The sequence below is a fragment of the Vidua chalybeata genome, chromosome 2 (assembly GCF_026979565.1).
Source record: "Vidua chalybeata isolate OUT-0048 chromosome 2, bVidCha1 merged haplotype, whole genome shotgun sequence".
Taxonomy (NCBI): domain Eukaryota; kingdom Metazoa; phylum Chordata; class Aves; order Passeriformes; family Viduidae; genus Vidua; species Vidua chalybeata.
Window position 1 is genome coordinate 667,719 of NC_071531.1, and position 5,625 is coordinate 673,343.

The 5,625-nt window shown below is 50.6% G+C and overlaps 1 long non-coding RNA gene across 1 annotated transcript; it reads right to left on the bottom strand.

Moving 5' to 3' along the window:
- Positions 1-3,653: 3,653 nt before the first annotated feature.
- LOC128784011 (uncharacterized) lies at positions 3,654-5,457 on the bottom strand. The gene is made up of 2 exons (XR_008429330.1): positions 5,246-5,457; positions 3,654-4,092 (listed from the first exon to the last, which is right to left on the bottom strand). It is a non-coding gene; the product is annotated as an uncharacterized LOC128784011 (long non-coding RNA).
- Between the last annotated feature and the right edge of the window lie 168 nt (positions 5,458-5,625).

Consider the following 5,625-nt stretch of genomic DNA (forward strand, 5'->3'; position numbering starts at 1 on the left):
AGGTTGGAGATTGGGAAAGAAAATTTCCCTGGCAGAGTGGTCAGGCCCTGGGCTGAGCTGCCCAGGGAGGTTTGGAGTCTCTGGAATTGTCCCAGAGGAGTCTGGATGTGGCCATGGGGACAGGGTTTGGGGTGATGCTGGTGGGGCTGGATGGTCCTGCAGGGCTCTTCCCACCTTGATTCTGGAATTCTGTGATCCTGACAGGGCTCTGCTCACGGCTCATTTCCCATCTGCTCAAACAAAGCTCGACCCAACCTGAAACTTAACAGGAGCAGCCAGAGACCAGGGCGAGCAGCAGAAACCCTTGTGCCACACCATGTCCAGGGCCCAGCAGCTTTTGGAGGCTGAAATTCCCACTGGAAATTAAAGTTCTCCACCCCTTCTGCACCTTTCTCTACTCCTTCTCTACCATACCAAGCCCCTTTACTCACACTCATTTAATAATGTCATTTATTTCACTGAGACTATTCCTGTGAGTTAGATCAAGTAAATGCTTGCAGGGCCACAGGGACACTGAAATGCTGAAAATCCATCCCCTTTATTCAGCCTCTTTATTCATCCTTCAGGGCTTGTTCATGTACATTCCATGTTACTCTGTCAAATCCTGAGCAAAAGCTTCCCAGGACTGGAAATCCACCAGCTTCCCAGAAGTTTACAGAAGGGAGAACATAAATAAAACCCCCTGAGGTCCAGTCCTCACATGCCCCCCAAACCAAGGTGGTTGGGATTTTCCAGCACCCTCCTCCCAAAGGATTCTGTCGGGTTAAGTTCTTTTTTGACTTTCTACATTTTCTTTTTTTTTTAATTTCCCACAAATTCATTTCTCACCTCCTCCTATGGAACAAAACAAATCCAACTGCTCCACCACCACTACTGTATCATTTTGCTGTTTCTGTGCTCCACCTTCGTGAGGAGGCAGAGCAAAGCAGGAGAAATATAAATTGTTATTTCATCTGGTGTGTGCACTGAGAACAATTGCCATCCATATTGATTAACCCACGGGGATTTAAAGGCCACGGGCTGTGAAATCCCAGCTGAGGCAGATCTGCTTTGGGTAGCACTGACTGCATGTTCCCGTGCTTGTGTTTGTCTGAGAGCACTGGAAACCACTCGAGCCACGTCGAGCCTCAGCTTCTTTTTGCCAAGTTGGGATTAAATGTGTGAGGTGTTGTATTGCTTGTTGGGACTCAGGTGTTTATCAGTTCTCATCTCTGTCACAGTCTCACAAACCCTGAGTTCTGCAGCACTTCACTTCAACAAACTAAAAATGGAGCCCATCTCTCTCTCTACAAGGCCTTTTAAGGATAAACTGTCCAATTAACAAATGACACCTCAATTATTTTCACTTTTAACCCAATACCCAATCACCCGTGCCCACAATGGGGACTTTTTGATCCAATTGCACAAAACCACCCAAAGCCAGGGAGAAGGAGGTGAAGAAGAAGGAGCAGCCTCCACCCTAAAACCTCCACCTTGCTTTCTATCTATTCCTGCATTCCAAACCCTTCAACTCTGAGTTTGCCACCCTGTGCTATCACACACTTCTATTCTAACTCCACACCTATCATCTCAGTTTTATTATTGAATTTTGGAAGCTTCTCCAGGGCCTCAGGGCAGTGCAGTGTTCTCCTGGGGGTCAGTGCCTGGCAGCACAGAAAGTCTGGAATTCCCAGCAGTGCCACCCTGGGAATAATGTGCTGTCACACCCAGGATTGTACAGTTCCTGCAGCTCTTTACCAGCAATGACTGAAGTTACTCTAAAACAGAGTAATCTGAGGAAAAAAAACCCAGAGCAGTTATGAGTTTTTAGCAGCCCCAGACAGCATTTGATGGTCTTTTAGCTCAGCGCTGGTTTTTTATGAGTTTAAGTCACCAGAGATTCTGCCCCGCTGACTGCAAACCCTGCAAGCTTCGTTTGCTTCACTGAGGTGCCACAAATTCACACAGAATTTGGGTTAAAGAGTCATGGAATCATAGAAATGCAGAATGGTGTGGCTTGGAGGGAACTCAATGATCATTTAATGATTTAATTCCACCCCTGCCATGGGCAGGGACACCTTCCACTGTCCCAGGCTGCTTACTGTTGTTAGCTATTTTCTGTGGTTAGATATTTATCTAGAGTTAGGTATTTACTGTTCCTAGGTAATTATCTAGTGTTAGATATCTATTTACTACTAGATATTTATACGTTGTTAGATGTTTACTGTTTTAGATGTTTGTTATTGTTAGCTGTTTACTATTGTTAGGTACTTGTCTGTTATTAAATACCCATTATTAGTAGATCGTTAGAATAGAGACTCAAGAAGGTAAAGGCTTGGTCAAGCCTCTAAAGGGGGGAAATCATGCCTCAGGTTTGGCTTTTCTATTTTCCACATTCTGTGCTGCTTTAGTGTGTGGGTCTGAGCTTCATATTATGGGATGGTGAGCTCTGTTTACAGAGCAGGGAGACAAAACAATTCCTGCTCCAGCTGGGCACCAAGGACAAATGATCCAAAGCTCAGGCCCAGGAGCACAAACAGCGTGGGCTGGAGAGAGAAAAACAAGCAGGATGGGAGTGCCTGGGCTAAAGCTGGAATGGGACAATGAACTGCAAGGTGCAAATGGAGCAGAGCTGATCCCAGTGAGAGCCCCCGGGAGCGCTCGTGCATTTTGGGACCATTTTGGTTCCTCTTGGGTTCATTTTGGGACCATTTTGGTTCCTCTTGGGTGCAGCCCTGGCTGGGCTCTGGTGCTGCCCAAGGTGGATCCGTGGATGTCGCAGTTGAGACAATACAAAGCACCACACTCCATTTTCAGAGGGCTTCAAACTGTTTTTATTAATGCATGCATGCTTTTTATACATTCTTACAAAACTCAGAAGTTTACACTTTACTCATTGGTCAGGAAAGACAAACCAAGTGCTCATTGGAACAGGCAGTTCAGGTTTCTCTTATTTTCCCTTCTTTCTCTCTTGGTTTCTGTGTCAGTGACCTTGGTAGGAAATTCTTTCAGGGGTGAACATGGATCCTCTGATCAGACTTCTCTCTGGCTCACAGGAGTCGCTGTAAAACCTCTCCCCCACATGGAGGCCTTTTAATAAATCCCTACTTTATTCAGCTGTCCCACCACGAACCTGGCAGCACGGCTGAGCACAGGGCCAGCAGCACACGGGAAGGACGTGCATTAATAATAAAAATAATTACAATTTTAAAAAATTAATGACTGGCTTTTATCTTGAGTGTGCTGATCCATGACATACTGGAGGGTTTAATAAACTGAGGTGGTGCTCAGACAGAACCCAATCTTCCAAAGGGTTGATGAAAACTTGCCAAGACAAAGAGCATAAATCGGTGTATATTGAATTTTAACACAGGTATTTCCCACCAGACTTCCCAGTGGCTTTTCCAGTACTTTTTCCTAGAGAAACAGCATCACCTTCAGGCCAAAGAAAGACACATCCCAGTTTTTTTTTTAATTGGGAAAATGTAGAGAAATACTTCTCAAAATCTTGCACATTTTAAAATTCTTTCTGAGCCAAGACTGCAAAACGTGAACATAAAAAAAAAATAGTACACAAATTTTAAAAAATAGAGGGAAGGAGCAGTCTCTCCTAGTTTTGGATGCACTGAAGTTTCAGAAGAGCCCACACAGGAAAAAAATCAAGACAGCAAAAATATAAATACGTATTTTTTATTCTCCATTTCTTTGCAAAGGGCACAGTAGTTTTTACCAACGACTGTGGCAATTATTCTGCAAGCTGAAACCCCCAGTGACAACAACACACACAGAAGGCCCCTGTGGTACAGGAACAGTAGACAACAGGATGTTGCAGGCTGTGCAAGACGACGTTCTCAGCAGAAATCTGATTTCTGCTCCAAACCCAGACATCATAGCCTAAACCACAGAAGGAAATGCTTCTGCCATTGCCCTCCAGAAAGAAAACTGAGAGCAAAGAGAGCAGCCTGGGCTGCTGGGAGGCTCCAGAGGAGCTTTCAGGTCCATCCCGACCAAAGCAATTCCACAATTCTCTGGATTTAAATCAGGCTGGATTCAGGGTACCAGGGAAATCGCAGCGAACTCTCCAGGTTCCTTTTCTGTAACTTTGTTCTGCAACTGAGAAACAAGAGGGCAGAGGCTGCAGTGCACAGGAAATTCAGCATTTCAGCAGTTTCCTCAAACAGCTCCTGCCCTGCCCAGGGCACTGCCAGGGCCTGAGCTGCTCCTCAGGGCAGGGAACAGCCAGGGACAGCACACCCTGGGCTGTGGACACACCATGGAATGGTCTGGGGGCTCAGAGCCCTGGAGGGGCTCCAGGAGAGCTGCAGAGGGACTGGGGACAAGGCCTGCAGGGACAGGAGCCAGGGAATGGCTCCCAGTGCCAGAGGGCAGGGCTGGATGGGAGATTGGGAATTGGGAATTGTTCCCTGGCAGGGTGGGCAGGGGCTGGCACAGGGTGGACAGTGAATCACAGAATCCCAGAATGTCCTGAGCTGAAGTGACCCCCAGGGACCCCCCAGTGCCAGCCCAGCCCTACCCAGACCCCCACCAAGCCCAGCCTGGGCACCCCTGGCAGCGCTGTCCAAAGGCTCCTGGAGCTCTGGCAGCCTCGGGGCCGTGCCCATTCCCTGGGGAGCCTGGGCAGTGCCAGCAGCCTCTGGGGAAGAAGAGCCTTTCCCTGCTCTCCAGCCTGAGGTGCCCTGGCCCAGCCCCAGGCGTTCCCTGGCTGCTGTCCCTGTCCCAGAGCAGAGATCGGAGCTGTCCCTGCGCTGCCCCTCGGGAGGAGCTGCAGCCCCGGGGAGCTCTGACCTCAGGCTGCTCCAGGCTGAGCTGAGCCAGGGACCTCGGGGGGCCCCTCCAGACCTTCCCCATCCTCGTGTCCCTCCTCTGGACACTTTCCAACAGCTGCTGATCTTTTACTGAGACAGCCAGAACTGTCCCCAGCGCTGGAGGTGAGGCTGCCCCAGCCCAGTGCAGAGTGGGACAATCCCTTCCCTCTGGGCAGCGATGGTGGCCCTGGTGTCCCCAGGCCAGGGCTGTCCCTCCTGGCTCCAGGGCACTGCTGACTCTGATCCTGCTGCCCATGGACCAGGATATCTACAGGGCCCTTCCCGTGGCACCGCAGGAACCGCGGCTGCCCCTGGATCCCTGGCAGTGCCCAAGGCCAGGTTGGACACTGGGGCTGGAGCAGCCTGGCACAGTGGGAGGTGTCCCTGCCATGGCAGGGGGGTGGCACTGGGTGGGATTTGGGGCCCCTCCCAACCCAAACTTGCTGCGACTTCACGGAAGGGGATCAGCCACCGCTCCCGCAGCTTTGTGGCACAGCGAACACCGCACAGCGGGCCCGGACGAGTAACAGAAGCTGAAATAAAGGCAGAGACGGAAATAACGGCAGAAGCCGAAATAAAAGCAGCAAAGGCCTTTCCGCGGGTGCGGGGACAGAGCGGCGCCGCTGAGGGAGCGCCGCCATGGCGCCGCGGGGCGGGGCCTGAGAGTGAGGGGCGGGGCTTAACGAACAGAGGCGTGGTCTGATACTGATGAGGGCGTGGTTTGTCTGTTTGGGGGCGTGGTTCAGCCGCGCACGGGCGTGGCCGATGCGGAGGGGGCGGGGTCACCCTCGCCCCGTCCCCACCGCCATTTGTCGCTGGG